Raw genomic sequence first — 24,576 nt, 5'->3', positions numbered from 1 at the left:
ATCATTTTGATGATTAGAAAAACAGCTAAGCAGAAAGGACTATGCTCTCAATTATTCCTGTTCAGATAGTGAAAATACCCTTCAATCATTTGTATACTCTTCTTACATTTATCAAAGTTAATCTGCATGTGGGGTGGAAACATTTTTAAACTAATACTTATTTTTCAACTATGAAAACTGCAGTCTTAGTTGGATATCAAAGAGGAGACATGTATACTTCTCTGTTAAAAGCTAGTTACAGATGGTTTTATTAGTCTAACACCAGAGCCAACTTCCCTTAGGCCAAAATCCTAAGTATCTGACTTACTCTGCAAGACTGCACATGATCTGTCCCTGCCTATTCCTTCAATCTCATTTTTTTCCCTATGTATTTTGCTCAGTCTCATCTAGTGTCAGTCACATTGGCCTCTATACTAATTCTCAGAGATGCCAAGAAAGTACCCACCTCAACATATTGGATGAGCCTGGTCGTTTGCCCTGTTACTCATTGTAACTGGCATGTTCTCCCTCCAGATATCTTCAATTCTTTCATGTCTCTATGTAAAATATGTGTTTATGTTCCAGATACTCTTATGGCTTATATTTTCAATTATTTCAAGTCTCTGCTTACTTATACATATTTATGTTATATGAATAGGACCCTCCATTCATCTTTTCTGTTATATTTTCTTCATAATTTTTATATTTAACTGGCATTATCTTGCATATTTACTTATTTTTTAATTTTAATTTTTTATTGAGGTATAATTGACATATAGCATTATGTCATTTTCACGTGTACAACATAATGAGTCAATATTTGTATTACTGAGAAATGATCACTACAAAACATCTAGTCAACATCCATCACCAGACATAGTTAAATCTCTTTTTTTCATGGGGTGAGGGTCCTCAACACCCTCTCAACAACTTTGAAATATGTGATACAGTACCATTAGTCATAGTCATCATGCTGTATATTGTATCTGTAGGTAAAATTGCAATATATCCAGAATCTCTCACCAGGCTTTAGTGCATCTCCGTATCTGTAGGTGTTTTCAAGGGGTGAAGAGAAGTAGTCCATCTCCATATCAGTAGGTGATTACAAGGGCCAGCAAAGGCTCAGAGAGGTTGGGTGGAGTTTTGGGCTCTGTCGCTGCAGCGAGGTTGAAAGAGTTGTGGGACAACTGCTTGTAAGCAATAAATGGGTCTCTTAAACTTTATTTTTCCCTTTGATTTCAGTTTCAAAGGTATTTTGCCTCGGGATTTCTCCCCAGTTACAACATCCCCATGACTGACTGACTTTATAACTGGAGGTCTGTGCCTTTAGATCCCCGTCATCCATTTTGCCCACCCCTACATCCCCCACCTCTTTCAGCCACCAATCTGTTCTTTTCATCTGTGAGCTTGGTTCTTTTCCATTCATCCTCTTCTCTGTTGTATTTTCTTCATAGTTCTTACATTTAACTGGCATTATATTGCATATTATTAAATTAGTAGCCCCTCTATCTGCTCCATGAGGGAAAACATACCTAGAAAGCAGCTGTCACATGTTTGTTTCAATATGTTTGTTTAATAAATGAATGGGTACCTGAAGACCTTGTAAATGGTCCTGTCACTGTATGCTGGAGTGATTTTAGTTTATGCTAACCCAGCAGAGCATCAGTCTAAGAAGTCAATGGTTACCGAAAACCATGAAAAGATACCTTACAATTACATGATATTAATATGGAAAATAATCTTCAAGGCACAGGCTCTCTGAAAGGAACTAAACCCTAAGACCATTCAAAAGCAAGTCTCCAAAAACCTGACTAGTTAAATTGAACTTGACCATGGCTCTTGTTAAGACAACAACAAAAAAAATTAGGGTAAAATATTTCATCTCACCAGAGTCTTTAGAAGAAAAGAAGAAATTTAAGGCAAATGCCAGAGGTATAAGAAATCAGAGAACAGCAGTAACAGTGAAGAGAGGATGCAAAGAGAAAAGGTTAGGTGTGCCTCATCAAATCACCACACCCAGCTATTAGATTCTTCGTATATCCTGACATAATATATCTACTTGTTCTTGAAATTTTAGTGTTAATTTCCTAAAATACCTTGAGTCTAAATTTAATATGTTTAGTTAAGTCAATAGCACTCAAAGGAAGAAGCAGATTTGAGGCTTAGCAGAGTCATGCAAACCCTAACCTTCCTCTAGGTCATCCCTAAATCATGAGGACAGATCCTCCCTCTCCAGAATCCAAGGTTTAGGTCTAGTGACATAGTGGGTTTTGGTGTTTGAATGGGCAGTTTGGACTGAGTTGGGGGAGAGTGAGCTGACAATTTCAAGCAGGGAGTTGAACAAGTGTTAGGCAACAGATTGGGGACAAAGCCAATGAATAAATGAGCATTGGGAGAGTGAGCAAGGAAAAATTAGGAATGTAACTGGCAGTAAAAGACACCACCACTAAAAGACTTCATCAGCCAATACTTTGGATACACCATGATGCAGATTTCATGGCTAGAAGCCCAGGTATAATGACTATTTCAGACCTCTTATAATAAGCTCTAATCAACCACTTGGGATAGAGAATAAACACTAAATTGCATGTTAGTGTTGATACCCGAGCACACAAGGTGAGATTAAATGCAGTTGGTACAAATCCATAGTAATACAGGATATGTGGTGGATTGGTAGCTGTTTTTTCCACATTTCTCTTATGTACAGACCCATTCCCAAATAGTCTTTTGGTAGTATATGCCAACTTTCTGCTCATATTTTATATGAGAATGTATAGCAGGGCAAGATTACAAATTAATAACACAAATTTTTGTAAAAGCTCAGGGATTATTTTTTTAAATGTGTATTTGAATAATATTTGGGAAGAGTTCATTAGAAATTGAAGTTTTCAGAGAAAAAGTACCCATACTTCATTGTTTCAGTACAAAAACAGGGGTAAATGAAATGTTCTAAATAATGAAAAACTTTTTAGCAAATTTCAAGGCTTCTGTAAAATTTTGAATAATGAACTAAGTTGGGTATTTTTCTCTGTGGCCTTCAAGTTTATCCTCTTTTATTATGTGAAGTTGACAACATTTATGTCCTTATAACTTTTCACTGGGTAACTGGGGAGAGTTAAAATATAGATATATCGATTTAAGATATAAATTATAAATATAAGTAATAATCAAATTTTAAAAATATATTGGGTGAGTCTGGCTAGTAACTTATCAATATACAACGTAAAACAACTAGGATAAGGAACATCAGCCTAAAACAACATTGTCATCTCATCAGTCAGTTTTATGTGACTGTAACTATTTTTTAAAGAAATCTTGGGAAGGAGATTTTTTTTTTAATGGAGATTATAATAGGAACAAAAGAAAGGCAAATCTTCATAATCAGTACATTACCTACCTGATTGTACTGTATCCCTAACTAAAGGAATGCTAGAAGCAGTCAAGGAAGTTCATTTCTCTATATCATGATTATATGGAAATAAATCAAATGTGATCAGTTGGCACTTAACCCAAAATGGTAAATTATGGTTCTGTCTTTGGACTTTGAGGGGAAGAAACAAAGGATGCCATAATTTTAAAAAATGCTGCAAAAATGAATTCCAAAAGTCATGCTAGCATAATGCCATTTAAAAAATTGCTCCCTGTTTTTCACATGTCTGTTTGATGGTTTGAAAACCAAGGGATGATATATGACAGGGAATGTACAATAATGTAAGCAAAGTTCTTAAAATATAACAAAATGCTGAAAATTATAAATAAGAAGAGAAAAATAACACAAAATGTCAACCAAATTCTAAAAAAATTGTTTAAGAACTATCACACAGTAGATAGCTATGGATACATAGCATAGGTGGTAGCTTAATTAATTTCAAGGTAAATTTAATACTTGCATTTAATCGAGAAAACAGAACACAACCTTCTGTAGCCTAAATTATATAAAGCAGCTTCTAACTGTGTTTATCTAGCTAAAGCTAGAGCAGAGAAAACAGTTTTGAAACCCTGTTTTTTGGGGAAAATGATCATGGGCAGGTACAGATCATTTTCAGGATTTGGTCAGGGAATAATCTGAATTAGCAACACCATGGCCGGGTGATGAAGAGCAATGGGCAGAATCCATAGTGACACTATCCCAAAGGTTAGGAGTTGAGGGATTCTGGGTTCCAAAAAAGAAACAAATGTAGAGAATGTATATTGGGTTACTAATAATATATTTGATAATGTAAGCCGTTAAAATTGAGCTGATAGCACTGGGGGAGTATGTAAAGAAGAAACAGCAAAAGCAAATAGTGGAAGATTCAAAATTTTAAGAAGAAAGCAAGAAAGGAAAATTCCACAAAGTATGTAGAAAACAGAGTTAAGAGGAAAGCAATAGAATATTTTTATGGAAGTAAACAATATACAGAATACTCAGAATGTTGAGATGTATATAATAAAATGAAATATACCAACTAAGATAAAAGCCAAAGAGATCATTAGATAAAAATTATCAATTCATAGTTGTGGTCCAATGGCAATTAATATGCCCTATAGGCAATTAATATTTCCATTCCTAATAGTGTATTTTGCTCTCCCTTCATCATTTTTCCCTTGAATGTACAATTACAGAAAAACTTAGGTGTATGTGGGGGGTACTTGATGATGGGGGGGAGTCTAGTAACCATAATGTTGCTCATGTAATTGTAGATTAATGATACCAAAAAAAAAATCCTTTGATCCTAAAAAAAAAACAAAAAAACTTATACACATCCAATAAATCAAGTAAATCTGAGAAATATACACCTTGACTTTGGACTTCCCAGCCTGCAGAACTATGAGAAATAAATGTCTGTTGTTTAAACTACATACTCTATGGTATTTTTGTTATAGCTGACTGAATAGGTTGTAATAAGATCTGATCTCACAAAATTTTAGAGATGGGAGAGTCTTTTAATATAATTTATGGAAATGAATCTCCTTACTTTTAAATATGATATTTCTCCAGGAAGGTTAGGTGATTGGCTGCAAAACTGGAGCTAGAAACAGCTTCCTGACTGCCATTCCAGGGTTCTCCCTAAATAACTGTGCATCCAAATAAACTCTTTGGAACCTGCCATAAATTTCTATGAGTATTGTAAAGCAATTTCCATCCCCCCTGTTTTTTTTATGGATTTTTATATAGCTTAACCAGTAATGAATTGATTTCAGTATTTAACTAAGGATTTATATTTTACACTTTTTAGGCTTAAGAATGTCCAGAAAGAACTATGGCCAGTATATCTCCATCCATTAGTCACCAAACTGTATTCTAGTTTTATTCATACAATTTCTTCAAATTATTCCAAACAATTTTCTGAAAAATTTTATAATTTGTCATGGCTAGAAACAAATTAGTAAATAACTTTATGTTTTAATAAAATTGTGAGTACCTACTATATGACAAGCACCATACCAGGTGCTTGGGACATATAATGAACAAATCAAACATGGCACCTGCCTTCACTGAGCTTATAGAGTAGTAATCAATTCAGACACTCAGCACAATAACACCCCCCCACACACACACACACACTCTCTCTCTCACACACACACACACACTGTGGAAAATGCTATAAAGGACAATTGGAGGAGTATGATATGGGCAACAAGGAAAACTAGAACCTAAGTATTTTATGAAGGTAACAATTTAGATCCTGAAAGCATTTACACCACCTTAAGTTAAAATATATATGAATGTTCATTTCATTTGTCTGCCACATGATCATATCTAAAACATATCTAAGAAGACTGTCCATTCTTTAAAACAGCTCTTCAAGATCAATGAGGACAGTATTAACAGTGTCAGAGAGTTAAGTGCAACTGATTTCAAAATATGACTGACACATAAAATTGTCTTTGAAGTCAACCCTATTTACAAGGATGGTTTCTAATATCATTAATCTTTCTTCTTTTCTTCTAAGACTAAACTATTTCATAATATATCTAATTTAATTTGCCTGCTGCATGAACTGTCTTAGCAATGCACCAATGTTTACTGTCAAATTAGTCAAAACCTGTCAAACCATGTTAGTAACTAATTAAAGAAAATCTCAATTACCCACAAATAGGTGTCATATGCATTTGATTTCCTTTAAATCAAATTTTTGTTAGTATAAATGCAATCTCTCTCATTCCAGTTTTATTTTTCTTTCCTGATGCCCAAACCAGACTTTCATTTTTTAATATTTCCAAGGACAAAGATAACTCCAAATATGTATTCAAATGGAATGTTTTGGGAATTTGTTTCAGACACTTATTCTGTTTAATTCATGTATTCATTCATGTGTGTGTGTGTGTGTGTGTGTGTGTGTGTGTGTGTGTGTGTGTGTGTGTTTGTAGAGACATACAGAGAGATAAGGATACATTGGAAAAGAGAAGAAATAAAAAACCTTTTCCCATGACTTATACACTAGAGGCTGAAAGATTAAAAATGAAATAAATATATGTAATACAGTGTCAAAAATTGTTCATTACTTTGAAAATAGCTAAATAGGATAAGGACTTAAGAGTGACTGGATGGAAAGGAGGTACTTTCAATAAGGTGAGAAGCAGAAAATCAAAAGCTCTGTAAAAATGTGATGGACAGGGTACGCAAGGCAGAGGGCATAGTAAATTCTATAACTGCAATCACAAATGGACTAAAACCAATTAGAAATCAATGCATTATCCCAAGTTTAGTGTTGCTTGGACAAAAGTAGTGTTGATCAGGCTTGAGATGCATTTTGAGGTTAACCCCAGTGGGATTTGCTGATGGGTTAGATGTGTATTGTGGGAGAAAGAGGAATCCAGAAAGAGCCTTCTAGATTTGAGGCCAGAGTAATTTAAGGAATGGCAGTACATTTACTGAAATGGGGAAGGCTGAAAGCATCAAGGTTTGCAAGGAGGAAAGAACATCAAGTTTTCTGTTGTGGACATGTGAATTTTGACATGATTATTAGCTATCAAAGTAAAATGATGTGTTTACAATTGGTGGTATTTAAGTAAAAAATTCAGTGGTAAGAATTTAACAAGAGATTATTTCACAGCTGTACAATGGCTTCAGGTTTCACTGGTGTTTTCTTGTTTTGCTTTTTCATTTTGCTTGCTAGGTAGAAGAAAAGGAGAAATACATATATATATTTACATATTATATTACACACAAATATATATATGTGTGTGTTAAACACATTTTTTTCCTCTCCAGTGACTTCTATGCTATCTAGCTTTTTCCTAAAAAAATAAACATACTCAGGAATTCATTTTTACTCAATTATATTAAACAAAAAAAGGGAAAATCAGGAATCACGTAAATTTAGAAAGGACATACAAAGAAGACAAAACTTTAACTTTTGAAGAGCAATTCTCATGTTTAGCCCTAATAGATATATAATAATACTTCCTCAAACATATACAAAACATATACAAAAGTGAAGCCACTTTAGCTGAAAAGATTGGGATATAAAAGGTAATAGGAGAATAGGTAATACAGTAAACAAAGGTTAATACTATATCTACCCAGACCACAAGAATAACCTAGAGAACCAATATTAAAATGTCTAAATCATCATTTTTTATTTTTTGTCCAGTTTTTCATGGGATAAGACATGTTGGGAAATGTAGTTTATCCATTAACCTGTGTGTATTAAATCATTTGAGATTGTTGTTGATCATCATCTTAAAAATTCAATGCTGGATTTGATTTAGTGTAAATAAAATAGTGCATCCATTATGGAAAACAGTATGGAAGTTCCTCAAAAAATTAAAAATACAAATACCACATGATCTAGTCATTCCACTTCTGGGAATTTACCTAAAAAAACAAAAATTGCTAATTTGAAAATATATATTCACCCCTATGTTTATTGCAGCATTATTTATAATAGCAAAGATATGAAAACAACCTAAGTGTCCACTGATAGATAAATCATTAAAGAAGATGTAATATATAAGTACAGTGGAATATTACTTAATCATAAAAAAGAAGGAAATCCTGCCATTTATGACATTTATGGACCTAGAGGGTAGTATGCTAAGTGAAATAAGGCAGACAAAGATAAATACCATACGATTGCCCATATGTGGAAACTAAAGAACAAAACAAACAAAACAACACAGAAACAGACTCATAGATATAGAAAACCATCTGATAGTTGCCAGAGGGGAGAGAATTGGGGAGATGGGAGAAATAAGGGAGGGTTAAAGGTTCAAACTTCCAGTTGTAAAATAAATAAAGACACAGGAATACAATATATAGCACAGGGGATATGGTTGTTAATATGTAACAACTTTATATGATCAATGGTAACCAGGTTTATTGTGGTAACCACTTAGTAATCCATGTAGATGTTGAATCTCTATTTTGTACACCTGAAACTAACATAGTATTATATATCAACTACATGTCAGGAGAACTATTCTTGTGACATGGCACCATTATTTCAAACACATACAGTCCTTGCTTAGCAGAAAAATCAATCACTTTTCCTTAATCCACTATTTTGTTTAATTTTTTTAAAACCAACAACGGATGCTTGAATCTAGCAGAGAATGTCCCAGCACCAGGATTCTTAGATTTCATGGAGAAAAAATTATAGGTAGAGCCCAATTTGCAGTATTAACTCTTTCCCATTTCTCTGAACCTTGATATATATATATATACCTGTGCTTATGTTTTAAAAATAAATGCCTCCTTATGTGCATGGCATTGGGGCATGTCTGTACCATTTAAAATAAATAAATCAGCTTTCCCCACTTCTTATCTTCCTTATAAAAGACATAACAAATATCTCTCTGATAAAATAATTCTGTAATAGTCATGCAAATCTTCCTTTCCCATACTTCTTACAATGCAGTTGCAAGTTAACAAATGGATGTCAGTCTAGTAACAAATAAAATGATCTGCCTTGCTTGCACATGGTTTTTGTTCTTCTCTTGTTTTATATTTAATTGCAACTCTAGTCTTTCATTTTCCTTGAAAGGTAGTGAATTAGATTCCATAAATCTTAATCAAGTTAAAATTGCCCTAAAATGTAATTAAAGCATTTCTGAAAATTACTGCCTCTAAAAGACATCTTTGTAAATGGAAATGGTAGTAAGTAGTCTATTCTCTGGACTCAAACACTCCCCAAAAGACAAACTATAATATTTTGTGAAAGTCATCTTTTAATTACAGGGCCATCATTAATCACCTAGCAAACAATAGCTACTGACAACTTAATAAAAATGCATAATAGAAATTATTAAATCACTTGTATGATCCCTTTCATGTGAACTGTGCTAGTTTCACAAGACAGCTGAATTCCCATGAAAAAAATTAATATTTGAAATTTTTGTAACTCTGTTAATTTTTGCCCTCTTATCAGTGATCCATTTACATGTACATTACCAGGACTAGTGCCTCTTTTCCAGATTTTAAGACATCTGGGTATTTTATAGCATCCTCTACTAAAAAGTGTTTCTCTACAACTACTGCATGTGCATTTCTTTTTACTTCTTGTATTCTTGCCAGCCCACTCACAAGCACACAAAATTATAATAAAAGATTTCCTACAGAACTGTGCATTCAATTCTCAACTCTGAAATGTTTGTGTTCTGTATCTGCAAGTAAAATTTGAGTTGACTGATTACAATTTATTTATTTATTTATTTTTATTTTTTATTTTTTTTTAAGAAAAAGGAATATTATCAGAAAAGTGTACCTCCATAGCCGATCATCTGACACCCTTTAAGTGATCAAACTTAAGGATATTTAAAGCATGCATTAATTGGTGATTTACAGTTAGTTTTATCCTATCAGGGAGTAATCCCCCTTTTCTTTCTTTTTTTTTTGTTATCTTTAATCTAAACTTACATGAAGAATATTATGTTTACTTGGCTCTCCCCTATACCAGGTCCCCCCTATAAACGCCTTTACAGTCACTGTCCATCAGCATAGCAAAATGTTGTAGAATCACTACTTGTCTTCTCTGTGTTGTACAGCCCTTCCCTTTCTCCCACGCCCCCCCATTATGCATGCTAATCTTAATACCCCCCTTTTACTTCCCCCACCTTATCCCTCCCTACCCATCCATCCTCCCCAGTCCCTTTCCCTTTGGTACCTGTTAGTCCATTCTTGGGTTCTGTGATTCTGCTGCTGTTTTGTTCCTTCAGTTTTTCCTTTGTTCTTATACTCCACAGATGAGTGAAACCATTTGGTATTTCTCTTCCTCTGCTTGGCTTATTTCACTGAGCATAATACCCTCCAGCTCCATCCATGTTGCTGCAAATGGTAGGATTTGCCCTCTTCTTATGGCTGAGTAGTATTCCATTGTGTATATGTACCACATCTTTATCCATTCATCTACCGATGAACATTTAGGTTGCTTCCAATTCTTGCTATTGTAAATAGTGCTGGGATAAACATAGGGGTGCATCTGTCTTTCTCAAACTTGATTGTTGCATTCGTAGGGTAAATTCCTAGGAGTGGAATTCCTGGGACAAATGGTAAGTTTCTTTTGAGCATTTTGATGAACCTCCATACTGCTTTCCACAATGGTTGAACTAGTTTACATTCCAACCAGCAGTGTAGGAGGGTTCCCCTTTCTCCACAGCCTTACCAACATTTGTTGTTCTTTGTCTTTTGGATGGCAGCTGTCCTTACTGGTGTGAGGTGATACCTCATTGTAGTTTTAATTTGCATTTCTCTGATAATTAGCGATGTGGAGCATCTTTTCATGTGTCTGTTGGCCATCTGTATTTCTTTTTTAGAGAACTGTCTGTTCAGTTCCTCTGCCCATTTTTTAATTGGATTATTTGTTTTTTTGGACATCAAGCCTTTATCGGATCTGTCATTTACAAATATATTCTGCCATACTGTAGGGTTCCTTTTTGTTCTATTGATGGTGTCTTTTGCTGTACAGAAGCTTTTCAGCTTAATATAGTCCCACTTGTTCATTTTTGCTGTTGTTTTCCTTGCCCAGGGAGATATGTTCAAGAAGAGGTCACTCATGTTTATGTCTAAGAGGTTTTTGCCTATGTTTTTTCCCAAGAGTTTAACGGTTTCATGACTTACATTCAGGTCTTTGATCCATTTTGAGTTTACTTTTGTATATGGGGTTAGACAATGATCCAGTTTCATTCTCCTACATGTGGCTGTCCAGTTTTGCCAGCACCATCTGTTGAAGAGACTGTCATTTCACCATTGTATGTCCATGGCTCCTTTATCAAATATTAATTGACCATATATGTCTGGGTTAATGTCTGGATTCTCTAGTCTGTTCCATTGGTCTGTGGCTCTGTTCTTGTGCCAGTACCAAATTGTCTTGATTACTATGGCTTTATAATAGAGCTTGAAGTTGGGGAGTGAGATCCCCCCTACTTTATTCTTCTTTCTCAGGATGCTTTGGCTATTCGGGGTCCTTGGTGGTTCCATATGAATTTTTGAATTATTTGTTCCAGTTCATTGAAGAATGTTGCTGGTAATTTGAGAGAGATTGCATGAAATCTGTATATTGCTTTGGGCAGGATGGCCATTTTGACGATATTAATTCTTCCTAGCTACGAGCATGGGATGCGTTTCCATCTGTTAGTGTTCCCTTTAATTTCTCTTAAGAGTGACTTGTAGTTTTCAGAGTATAAGTCTTTCACTTCTTTGGTTAGGTTTATTCCTAGCTATTTTATTTTTTTTGATGCAATTGTGAATGGAGTTGTTTTCCTGATTTCTCTTTCTGTTGGTTCATTGGTAGTGTATAGGAAAGCCACAGATTTCTGTGTGTTAATTTTGTATCCTGCAACTTTGCTGTATTCCGATATCAGTTCTAGTAGTTTTGGGGTGGAGTCTTTAGGGTTTTTTATGTACAGTATCATCTCTTCTGCAAATAGTGACAGTTTAACTTCTTCTTTACCAATCTGGATTCCTTGTATTTCTTTGTTTTGTCTGATTGCTGTGGCTAGGACCTCCAGTACTATGTTAAATAACAGTGGGGAGAGTGGGCATCCCTGTCTAGTTCACGATCTCAGAGGAAAAGCTTTCAGCTTCTCGCTGTTCAATATAATGTTGGCTGTCGGTTTTTCATAGATGGCCTTTATTATGTTGAGGTACTTGCCCTCTATTCCCATTTTGCTGACAGTTTTTATCATGAGTGGATGTTGAACTTTGTCAAATGCTTTTTCAGCATCTATGGAGATGATCATGTGGTTTTTGTCTTTCTTTTTGTTGATGTGGTGGATGATGTTGATGGACTTTCGAATGTTGTGCCATCCTTCCATCCCTGGGATGAATCCCACTTGATCATGGTGTATGATCCTTTTGATGTATTTTTCAATTAGGTTTGCTAATATTTTGTTGAGTATTTTTGCATCTAAGTTCATCAGGGATATTGGTCTGTATTTTTCTTTTTTGGTGGGGTCTTTGCCTGGTTTTGGTATTAGGGTGATATTAGCTTCATAGAATGAGTTTGGGAGTATTCCCTCCTCTTCTATTTTTTGGAAAACTTTAAGGAGAATGGGTATTATGTCTTCTCTGTGTGTCTGATAAAATTCTGAGGTAAATCCGTCCTGCCCGAGGGTTTTGTTCTTGGGTAGTTTTTTGATTACCGCTTCAATTTCTTTACTCATAATTGGTTTGTTTAACTTTTGTTTTTCTTCCTTGGTCAGTCTTGCCAGGTTGTATTTTTCTAGGAAGTTGTCCATTTCTTCTAGGTTTTCCAACTTGTTGGCATATAGGTTTTCATAGTAGTCTTTAATAATTCTTTGTATTTCTGTGGAGTCTGTTGTGATTTTTCCATTCTCATTTCTGATCCTGTTGATTTGTGTTGATTCTCTTTTTCTCTTAATAAGTTTGGCTAGAGGCTTATCTATTTTGTTGATTTTCTCAAAGGACCACCTCTTGGTTTCATTGATTTTTGCTATTGTTTTATTCTTCTCAATTGTGTTTATTTCTTCTCTGATCTTATGTCCCTCCTTCTGCTGACTTTAGGCCTCATTTGTTCTTCTTTTTCCAGTTTTGATAATTGTGATGTTAGACTATTCATTTGGGATTGTTTTTCCTTCTTCAAGGGTGCCTGGATTGCTATATACTTTCCTCTTAAGACTGCTTTCGCTGCGTCCCACAGAAGTTGGGGCTTAGTGCTGTTGTTGTCATTTGTTTCTATATATTCCTTGATCTCTATTTTAATTATTTAGGAGCATGTTGTTAAGCCTCCATATGTTTGTGAGCCTTTTTGTTTTCTTTGTAGAATTTATTTCTAGTTTTATACCTTTGTGGTCTGAAAAATTGGTCTGTTGAATTTCAATATTTTGGATTTTGCTGAGGCTCTTTTTGTGGGCTAGTATGTGGTCTATTCTGGAGAATGTTCCATGTGCACTTGAGAAGAATGTATATCCTGTTGCCTTTGGATGTAGAGTTCTATAGATGTCTATTAGGTCCATCTGCTCTACTGTGTTGTTCAGTGCTTTCGTGTCTTTATTTATTTTCTACCCGGTGGATCTATCCTTTGGGGTGAGTGGTATGTTGAAGTCTCCTGCAATGAATGCATTGCAGTCTATTTCCCCCTTTAGTTCTGTTAGTATTTGTTTCACAGATGCTGGTGCTCCTGTGTTGGGTGCATATATATTTAGAATAGTTATATCCTCTTGTTGGACTGAGCCCTTTATCATTATGTAGTGTCCTTCTTTATCTCTTGTTACTTTCTTGGTTTTGAAGTCTATTTTGTCTGATATTAGTACTGCAACCCCTGATGTCTTCTCGCTGTTGTTTGCCTGAAATATGTTTTTCCATCCCTTGACTTTTAGTCTGCACATGTCTTTGGGTTTAAGGTGAGTTTCGTATAAGCAGCATATAGATGGGTCTTGCTTTTTTATCTATTCTATTACTCTGTGTCTTTTGATTGGTGCATTAAGTCCATTTACATTTAGGGTGACTATTGAGAGATATGTACTTATTGCCATTGCAGGCTTTAAATTCGTGGTTCCCAAAGGTTCAAGGTGAGCCTCTTTAGTATCTTACTGCCTAACTTAGCTCGCTTATTGAGCTGTTATATACACTGTCTGGAGATTCTTTTCTTCTCTCCCTTCTTATTCCTCTTCCTCCATTCTTCATATGTTGGGTGTTTTGTTCTGTGCTCTTTTTAGGTGTGGTCCCATCTAGAGCAGTCCCTGTAAGATGCCCTGTAGAGGTGGTTTGTGGGAAGCAAATTCCCTCAGCTTTTGCTTGTCTGGGTATTGTTTAATCCCGCCATCATATTTAAATTATAGTCGTGCTGGATACAATATTCTTGGTTCAAGGCCCTTCTGTTTCATTGCATTAAATATACCATGCCACTCTCTTCTGGCCTGTAAGGTTTCTGTCGAGAAGTCTGATGTTAGCCTGATGGGTTTTCCTTTATAGGTGACCTTTTTCTCTCTAGCTGTCTTTAAAACTCTTTCCTTGTCCTTGATCTTTGCCATTTTAATGATTATGTGTCTTGGTGTTGTCCTCCTTGTATCCTTTCTGTTGGGGGTTCTGTGTATTTCCGTGGTCTGTTTGATTATTTCCTTCCTCAGTTTGGGGAAGTTTTCAGCAATTATTTCTTCAAAGAGACTTTCTATCCCTTTTCCTCTCTCTTCTTCTTCTGGTACCCCTATAATACGGATATTGTTCCTTTTGGGTTGGTCACACAGTTCTCTTAATATTGTTTCATTCCTGTATATCCTTTTATTCCTCTCTATGTCAGCTTCTATGTGTTCCTGTTCTCTGGTTTCTATTCCATCAATGGCTTCTTACATCTTATCCATTCTGCTTATAAATCCTTCCAGAGTTTGTTTCATTTCTGTAATCTCCTTCCTGGCATCTATGATCTCCCTCCAGACTTCATCCCATTTCTCTTGCATATTTCTCTGCATCTCTGTCAGCATGTTTATGATTTTTATTTTGAATTCTGTTTCAGGAAGACTGGTTAGGTCTGTCTCCTTCTCTGGTGTCTCTGTGATCTTTGTTTGCCTGTAATTTTGTATTTTCATGGTGATAGGAATAGTTTGCAGAGCTGGGATGAGTGACGGTTGGAAGTACTTCACTTCTTGTTGGTTTGTGGCCTTCCTCTCCTGGGAGAACAGTGACCTCTAGTGGCTTGTGCTGGGTAGCTGTGTGTGCACATAGGGCTTCTGCTTCCTGCCCGGCTGCTATGGAGTTTATCTTCACTTTTGCTGTGGGTGTGGCCTGGCTTAGGCAGCTGCTCCAAAATGGTGGAGTCCCTTTGGAGGGGGAGCAGCCGGGAGGCTATTTATCTCTGTGAGGGGCCTCTGTGCTCCCTGCTGCCCAGAGAGTTAGAGTGCCCAGAGATCCCCATATTCCCTACCTCTGGACTAGGTGTCCCACCCTGCCTCTTTAAGACTTCCAAAAAGCACCAGCCAAAACAAAACAACCACAGAAAAAAAAAATTGGCCGCTCGTTGTTCTGTATTCTCTGGCACCAGCCTCAGGCACCCACTCACCGGTCTTGCTACCCTGTTTCCCTAGTACTGGGGTCTCTGTCCCTTTAACACTTCCAGAAAGCACTCACCAAAACCAAAACAACAACAACAAAAAAGAAGGAATAAACAGAAAAAAAAATAATGGCCGCTCGACTTTTCTTTTGTCCTCCAGCACCAGCCTCCGGTACCCACTCACTGTTCTAGCTGCCCTGTTTGCCTAGTTTCCAGCACCTCACACATGCACTGTGTCCGCTCTCTGGTGCAGATGGCTGGGGCTGTGTGTTCAGCAGTCCTGGCCTCCCTCTCCAACCCCGCTCTGACTCCTCTCCTCCCACCAGGAGCTGAGGGGAGGGGTGCTCGCGTCCTGCTGGGCCGAGGCTTGTATCTTACCCCCTTCATGAGGTGCTGGGCTCTTGCAGGTGTGGATGTGGTCAGGATGTTTTCCTGTGTCCTCTGGTCTTTATTCTTGGAAGAGTTGTCTTCGTTATATTTTCATAGATGTATGTGGTTTTGGGAGGAGATTTCCACTGCTCTACTCATGCCGCCATCTTGGCTCTCTCCACTTTATTTATTTTTATGCTTTGTTTAATGTGTTTTGGTGGGGATAGGGAGTGTCAGGTCACACAATACAAACTTAGCTTCCTGAGGCGCTTGAGACCAAGATCAGTCACGTGAGCAGTCACCATGCTTACATGATGGAAACTAGAGAGGAAGGTCCAGGTAAACTTCCGTGGTTAACAATATCCAATGTATGTTGTCACATATCAAGACTAGTACAATATCACTGGCCTTACTCTACAGGGAGAAAACAACTGGGCTAGACTTTGTCCCTCCTGGTCTCTGCTCTATGAAAACAGAGAGATGAAAGGAAATGATTAGTTGTTTTTCATATACTAGATTTGGGGGGGAAGAATTTAGGGAATATGTAATGCAGAAACTGAAACTGTGTGACAATGTTTTCTTCAGCACCCAGAGAAAAGAAATAAATGATTTGAATTCAAAAAATTTATAGTTTATTTGGAAAGTATGAATTAGACTCATGTTGGGATGTACTCCCAGGAATGGCTGGTCTCAGGGCATCTAGACAAAATACACAAATAACTACATATGCCACATTTCAGAAAGATGAAGTCATAGTTATTTCATCAGCCAGTAAACAATGTGTAAAAGGAAACAAATATTTTATCCAATAACGAGAATGTGAGAAGTAGGAAATTTTCTCAGATATTTATAAAAGAAGAGATTACAAAGATAAAATTAATACTGCAAAGTAACGGAAAACTGCTCTCGGACAAAACTAGGTAATATAAGCCTTTAGAACAAAGATGCTCCCAAAGAGTCTCCCTTATTCTGTTTACTACTCTATGGGATGCCTTTGCCAATGACTATATTCCTACATCATTTAGGTGTTGTATCTTTATGTAGATAGTCTCACAGTGTGTAAAACAGCCTGAATGCTTTTGAAAGTTATAAAGAAATTTAGACATAATCTCTCTCATCTTGCTGCCTAAGTTGTCTAATTTTTAACAAGTTATCATTTCGTGGGCATGTGTTTTTCTCCCCCCAAGTAAAATGGAGAGCCATGTGTTTCTTGAATGTGGTAGTTACATTCCATGCTAAAGGCTTATTCACTGATTTTAAATGGGGATTAACTAGACCATACTCAGAGCCTCTGAGCTCCTAGTCTTTCTTTTATTTTTCCTGGTGAATATAAAATAAACCTGAAATGAAATGAGCTCATTATGCCTCTCCCTCTGAAATAAAAGGAACAGCCATACCACTGAAGCAGTAGCTGATTTTACACCTTAAAGCATGTCTTTCCATGTTTTTCTGTATTTCCTCTGGAGTCCTACTATTTGAATTTGCCCAAATCCCCAATCTAAGCTTCCTGTCAAACTTCTTAGAAGCTCTGATTACACCTGTAAAAAATTTCCCCCAGAAGCAAAGATTATGTGCTTGTCCTGATGTCCTAACTAGTTTCTGTTATGAGATTCACTTTTAGTTTTTGCTAATCACTAGCTTCACTACTAAAAGCTCCTAGAGAGGCTCTTCTTGTGGCTAAAATAACTCTAATTGCATTCTTGAAAAATGATTCTTTCCTGATTGTTATGTGTATAACTAGGAAAAGAAATATGTATTTCAAAATTAGTTAATATTTCTCTAAATTTTCACTGAGCCATATTCTCACTCTAAGCACTTCCCACAGTTAAAAGCAGGAACTTTTGTAGAGTATATTACTTATGTTTTCAGCTTTATTGAAGTATAATTAACAAATAAAATAGATATTTAGAATGTACAGTGTAATGAGTTGATATACATATACATTGTGAAAGGATTCCCCCCATCGAGTTAATTAGTTCCTGTTTGAAAATTGCATTATGGGCTTTCTAGGGACCAAAGTATGTGGATTATTATAAGATGATAAGGATTTTAAATAATGTTTGATCATTTGATGCTGAGATTCAAGAAATTGTCATCATTTAAAGACTCAAAGTACTAGCGGTTTAGCTCTATCAAATGACATTAAAAGCCATACTGTAATTTTGTCAAGAAATAAAAATCAGTGCTCCTGGAGCTGATTTAGTATCAGAAAATTATTGCTTCATAAATTCTTAGTAAATATGTACTGGTAGGAGTCATGATGAATTTATAAATTATGTGAGATATTATCTCTGCTGTTAAGGAAAATAAACCATTATTTAGGTTAGATCTAAAAACAATACCTAAAAACAAGTAGTAAATAATAATGACAATGAGGATGGTCTATGTTGCATAGCACTTACTATGCTATTCACCAGGAACTTTTTTTTAGCACATCAAGTACATTATTTAACTGATTATCACAAGCAGTCTAGGAGCTATTATAATCCACAGTTTAGAGATGAATCACCTGAGGTAGAAAGAGGTTAGCTTTCTCAAGGTGGCATAGCTGGCTGATATCAGGCTGAGATTTAAGCCCCAGCAGTCTGGCTCAGAACTCTGTTCATTTTCTGAAAATTACAATAAGTAAAATCATTGAAAGGAGAGGTAGAAGAAAGAGCATAATTTTACTGTGAAGACAACCAAAGTGAATCTTAGCTCCACCATTTTAAACTTCATGCCTTAAACTCATTGTACCTTAGTTTCATTATTCATAAAATGTTAACAGCTCATTTTCTGGACACTGACTGGCACTGTTCCTTGCAATTTATATGCATTGCACCATCTCATAATTTTAATAAGATCGTGAGACAAAAACTATTTTTTCTTTTCCATTTTACAGATGAGGAAACTGAAGCCCTAAAAGTTTAAATTATTTGACTGAGGTTATATAACGTGTTGTTTCCTACCCCACCCCAAGAAAGTGTGTCTCCCTATTATACTCTCTTATCACTATTCTCTATTAAGCCCTAGTACAATGTAGATGCTCAAATCAATGATAACTTTTATCTTAATTGTTATTTTAAGTTATACAGAACTTCATATTGCTTTCATATGGAAAGGTGGCATATCAAGGTAGGCAGAGCAACTTGTGTAGAAGAAATGAGACAAGAGTTAGCCCTATATCAACCCACAATCCAATTAACTTTGTGAAACAGCCTTTGATTAACCTCAAAGACTCACAGTTCGACCCTCATCCTATCGACCCTCATCCTAGCTACACACCATGGTCACCATAACCATGTGCTAATGCCCTCTGCACTCTATTTGCCACGTCTCAAGAATAAAAGGGACTTTTTTGAGTTTTACTTACAAAGGTTTGTAAGAAAATCATGATGTTACTGGAATATATTGTTATACTTATTCTGGTCTCTCTTATGCTCCACAATGGTAGGATGATAAGGGGTATTCAGCCAATTGTTGGAGGTGGGAAGACTTGAGATAGCTAGAGAAAGAGAGAATTTTCCTCAAAGTATTTCTCTTGTATGACTACTGCTTTCAAGAGAAAAATAGCTTTGAAATCCTATGATTTAAATTATTAAGTATTACGGTGTGTTTGTGTGTACGTGTGTGTTGACTTAGATGTGTGTCTGATTTGTTATGGAAAAATAATTAGCCTTACTTGCTGGGACACAAGCTTCTTGAGCCCTGTGCTACAGTTTTAAGAAGTCTGACTAACTGTGGACTTCACTCTATGAGAAAGCCCAGGCCAGGTGGAAAGATCACATGTATGGGCCCTTGATTACAGAAGACAGCCACCATTAACCACCAAATGTGAGTAGGAAGCCTCCAGATCATACTACTTCCCAGCTAATGAACCAACTTGAGCAGCTGAGTCTTTTCAGCCAACATCCAAACATGATGGTGCAAAGAAGCCATTGTCATTGGGCCCCCTCTGAATCCCTGACCCCCAGCATCTGTCAGCCACTAAGATGTGGGTTCATTCATTATAGCTACAATAGGTAGTCAAGTAAAGCCATAGATGATAGTAACCATTAGTAATAAGCTAGATATAAACTATTGAATTCAGCATGAAATTCAGCACCTGCTTAGAAAATTCAATTAATCTCTTGAACTACTGTGTTTATACTATCAATCATAACTAAATATTTGCAATAGTATCATAATATTTGATTAAGCATTTATCTCTTTCCTTATCTGGCCATAATACTAGTGACATTATGTATTTCTTTAAGCAGACATCACATTTTCCTACCTGAAATATTAAACAGATTTCTATTTGTTTTTTTCAAAATTCAGAGTTCAAAAGTTATATGGATTACCTCTGGAGAATTATTGATCCTTTGAAAAGTCAAACAAGTTGATAAGTTGGTACATTTCTCCCAAAATCGATACAGAAAAATCCCAGTGCTATGTATATGTACAAAATTAAGATCAGCCTGCATCCATTCAGTGTATAGTGATAACAGAAGATAAGGACATGACTGATTCTTGGAGCTACTTACAGGTGTGAAATAAGGAAGATTATTTTCTTTTCCATTTCTTCCTTCAGATGGTAGAGCTTTAATATAAAGACCTCTGGATTTGAAGTTGCTAGGCCTTAGTAAAACCCTGATATTACTAATATCCTCAGAGAAGTTACATACACTCTTTAAGCTTTAGCTCATTTACACATAAGGATAAACAAAACTATGTCATCAGTTATCATGTAGGTTAAATAGTGTTCGATATTATATCACATCTGGCTCTTTACAATTTATTTCTTACTATAAAAAGTAAATCTAACTGTAGATTCAAACTCTGGGGACTTATCATCTAGGCTGTTGAATTCTGATAGCCAGATTGTTCATGGAGCCAGGGTACCCAGCTGGGAGTGGATGTGGGGTTTGAAATCCAGCTCACACACTGACTAGGTCACATCTCTCATTGGGGTGCTTCTGGCAATAGCACTTCACACCCTTCACTAATTTCTAGAAGGTAGTATAAAGACCAATAGTGGCCCTGTGTTTCACAAGCTAATATCCCAGTCATGGATTCAGAGTATTCCTCTATGAAAATCTCCAGTTTAAAATAATTTCATATCCAAAATAATTTTAAAACACTTGACCATATGTTCATTAAAAATAAAGTCAGAGGCGGAGCCAAGATGGCGGCATGAGTAGAGCAGCACAAATCTCCTCCCAAAACCACATTTATCTATGAAAATATAACAAAGACAACTCTTCATAAAATAGAGACCAGAGGACACAGACAACATTCAGACCACATCCATACCTGCGAGAACCCAGCGCTTCGCGAAGGGGAAGAGGAAGGCCACAAACCAACAAGAAGGAAACCTCTTCCAGCTGTCACTTGTACCAGCTCTGCAAACTGTCTCTGTCACCATGAAAAGGCAAAACTACAGGCAGACAAAGATCACAGAGACAACACCTGAGAAGGAGAGAGACCTAACCAGTCTTCCTGAAAAAGAATTCAAAATAAAAATCATGAACATGCTGACGAAGATGCAGAGAAAAATGCAAGAGCAATGGGATGAGATGCAGAGAAAAATGCAAGAGCAATGGGATGAAGTCCGGAGGGAGATCACAGATGTCAGGAAGGAGATCACAGAAGTGAAACAAACCCTGGAAGCAGAATGGATAAGATGCAAGAGGCCATTGAAGGAATAGAAACCAGAGAACAGGAACGTATAGAAGCTGACATAGAGAGAGATAAAAGGATCTCCAGGAACGAAACAATACTAAGAGAACTATGTGACCAATCCAAAAGGAATAATATCCATATTATAGGGGTACCAGAAGAAGAAGAGAGAGGAAAAGGGATAGAAAGTCTCTTTGAAGAAATAATTGCTGAAAACTTCCCCAAACTGAGGAAGGAAATAATCAAACAGACCACGGAAATACACAGAACCCCCAACAGAAAGGATACAAGGAGGACAACACCAAGACACATAATCATTAAAATGGCAAAGATCAAGGACAAGGAAAGAGTTTTAAAGGCAGCTAGAGAGAAAAAGGTCACCTATAAAGGAAAACCCATCAGGCAACCAGCAGACTTCTCGACAGAAACCCTACAGGCCATAAGAGAATGGCATGATATATTTAATGCAATGAAACAGAAGGGCCTTGAACCAAGGATACTGTATCCAGCACGACTATCATTTAAATATGATTGTGGGATTAAACAATACCCAGACAAGCTAAAGCTGAGGGAATTTGCTTCCCACAAACCACCTCTACAGGACATCTCACAGGGACTGCTCTAAATGGGAGCACTCCTAAAAAGAGCACAGAACAAAACACCCAACATATGAAGAATGGAGGAGGAGGAATAAGAAGGGAGAGAAGAAAAGAATCTCCAGACAGTGTATATAACAGCTTAATAAGTGAGCTAAGTTAGGCAGTAAAATACTAAAGAGGCTAACCTTGAGCCTTTGGTAACCACGAATCTAAAGCCTGCAATGTCAATAAGTGCATATCTCTCAATAGTCACCCTAAATGTAAATGGACTTAATGCACCAATCAAAAGACACAGAGTAATAGAATGGATAAAAAAGCAAGACCCATCTATTTGATGTTAACAAGAAACTCACCTCAAACCCAAAGACATGTGCAGACTAAAAGTCAAGGGATGGAAAAACATATTTCAGGCAAACAACAGCGAGAAGACATCAGGGGTTGCAGTACTAATATCAGACAAAATAGACTTCAAAACCAAGAAAGTAACAAGAGATAAAGAAGGACACTACATAATGATAAAGGGCTCAGCCCAACAAGAGGATATAACCATTCTAAATATATATGCACCCAACACAGAAGCACCAGCATGTGTGAGGCTTAGAACCTCACCCCACCCGTTTTGAGAGAAATCTTCTGCATCCGTGGATGTTTTATTGCCCTTGTCTAGCTCGGATTAACACGTAGTCTACAGGCACACACCTGATCACCTACAATTGCTCTCTTACAACACTAAACTGTTTTCTACCTTTATCTTGCATCTACCTACCACTTCAGCATTTTATTAAAAAAAAAAATAATAATAATGAAGGGAGAAATGTGGGATCCACATATAAATCAAGTATAAAAATCAAACGAATATTCATATTTGACCTGATTGTTTATAGTTCATAATGCCTGATCAAAACTGAAAGTTTCTGTGATGACTGCCCTTGCACTGTTCACCATGTAAGAACTTATTCACTATGTAAGAATTCATTCATCATGTAAGAACTTGTTTGTTATGCTTCAGAAGATTGGAGACTGACGAGAATTAGACTTGAGATGGATTAATGATTGTGCATTGAGCATTGACTCACCTATACAGAATTTTATTTTTGTTAACAACCATTTGATCAATAAATATGAGAGATGCCCTCTCAAAAAAAAAAAAAAAGTGAAACATATACCTGCCATACCACCAGCCATTCTACTCCTAGGTATTTACCCAAAAGAAATGAAAATACATGTCCATACAACCTATTGTGCACAATTGTCATGGAAGTTTATTTTAAATAGCCCCAAATTTAGAAAGAATCAGTATGTCCATTAACAGATGAATAAACAAATAGTGGCATAACCATATAATCAAAGATTACTTAGCAATAAAAATGAATGAATTACTCATACACACACCAATATGGATCAATCTCACAGTGATTATACTAAATGAAAGAAGCCAAACACAAAAGAGGTACTGTATGACTACATCTATATAAGATGCTGTGGAATGCAAACCAGTCTATAGTGGCAAAAACAGATCAGTATGTGGCTGGCCAGGTGGGAGGGATGCATGTTCAAAGGACACAAGGTAATTTGGAGGAATTATGGAAATGTTCTATATCTTGATAGTGGTGGTAGTTTCATGAATACTTGTATTTGTCAAAACCCATTGATTATACATTTTAAATGGATATAGTTAATAATATATAAATGATATATTAATGAAAGTAATAAAAATTATTTTTTTCCCATGAAAAAAAAATGAAGTCAAAATTGAACTACTTCTCCAACACTGTCTTAAGTAACTAATTAGAACAGAGTACTACTACTTTATATGTACAATAATTTTTAAATATGAGTTGATCCTAGAAATCACTTTCAGAACAGGAAATAGTACTTCAAGAATTACTCTGAATAGTATTGAATTAATGAATTCATCTTTGCTATTCAGTTCTGTAATTGATATTGCACTCAGATATTTATAAATTATCCTTTTTTCCCCTCCTAGAGCCTATTCAGATACCCCATATGTGGCCTCTTTAGCAATCAAGTAATATCTATGTTTGATAGTGGACTTTGATGTTCATAATAGTTTTTTTCCCCTCTGTTTTTGAACGTGTTTTGACCTTATGCTCTGACTCCACATGCAACTTACTTCATACTTCTTCTTCCATTTTTCTTTGTTCTGAGTGTATCTGAAATGATTTTACTTTTTATCCAAACTCTGAAACTGCCTCATGCTAAGCTAAGACGTTCATTGGTTCATCAAAGGATTGTAACTAAATATGATTGTAGAGGCTCCTTGTCCTTGGAAGCAATAGGATATACATTTTAAAACAGGTAAGTGGATAAAAATAGGATTAAATGAAATTATTGCGCAGAATTATAGGTTGGCTCATGGAAACTTGACACCACTTGAAAATATATTACTTAAAACCATAATTAGCAGCAATATTTGTCTATCCACTTTACTTTCTTAGTTTAAATCACATCTGGGGGGTATCACAGCTTCATTTATGCCTTTGTTGATATAAGAGAATTAATACATATGCAATCTAGATTTGGGTTGCAGGTCCCTT

At 36.0% G+C, this 24,576-nt stretch overlaps 1 long non-coding RNA gene across 1 annotated transcript in view; it reads left to right on the top strand.

Moving 5' to 3' along the window:
* Nucleotides 1-24,371, top strand: part of LOC140850577 (uncharacterized) — a 497,739-nt gene extending 473,368 nt beyond the window's left edge. The window contains exon 8 of the long non-coding RNA XR_012133517.1: nucleotides 24,188-24,371. This is a non-coding gene — a long non-coding RNA (uncharacterized lncRNA). The remainder of the gene's footprint in view (nucleotides 1-24,187) is intronic.
* The last annotated feature ends 205 nt before the right edge of the window (nucleotides 24,372-24,576 follow it).

Source organism: Manis javanica, chromosome 7 (genome assembly GCF_040802235.1).
Source record: "Manis javanica isolate MJ-LG chromosome 7, MJ_LKY, whole genome shotgun sequence".
NCBI lineage: Eukaryota > Metazoa > Chordata > Mammalia > Pholidota > Manidae > Manis > Manis javanica.
This window is presented reverse-complemented; position numbering and strand designations above follow the sequence as displayed.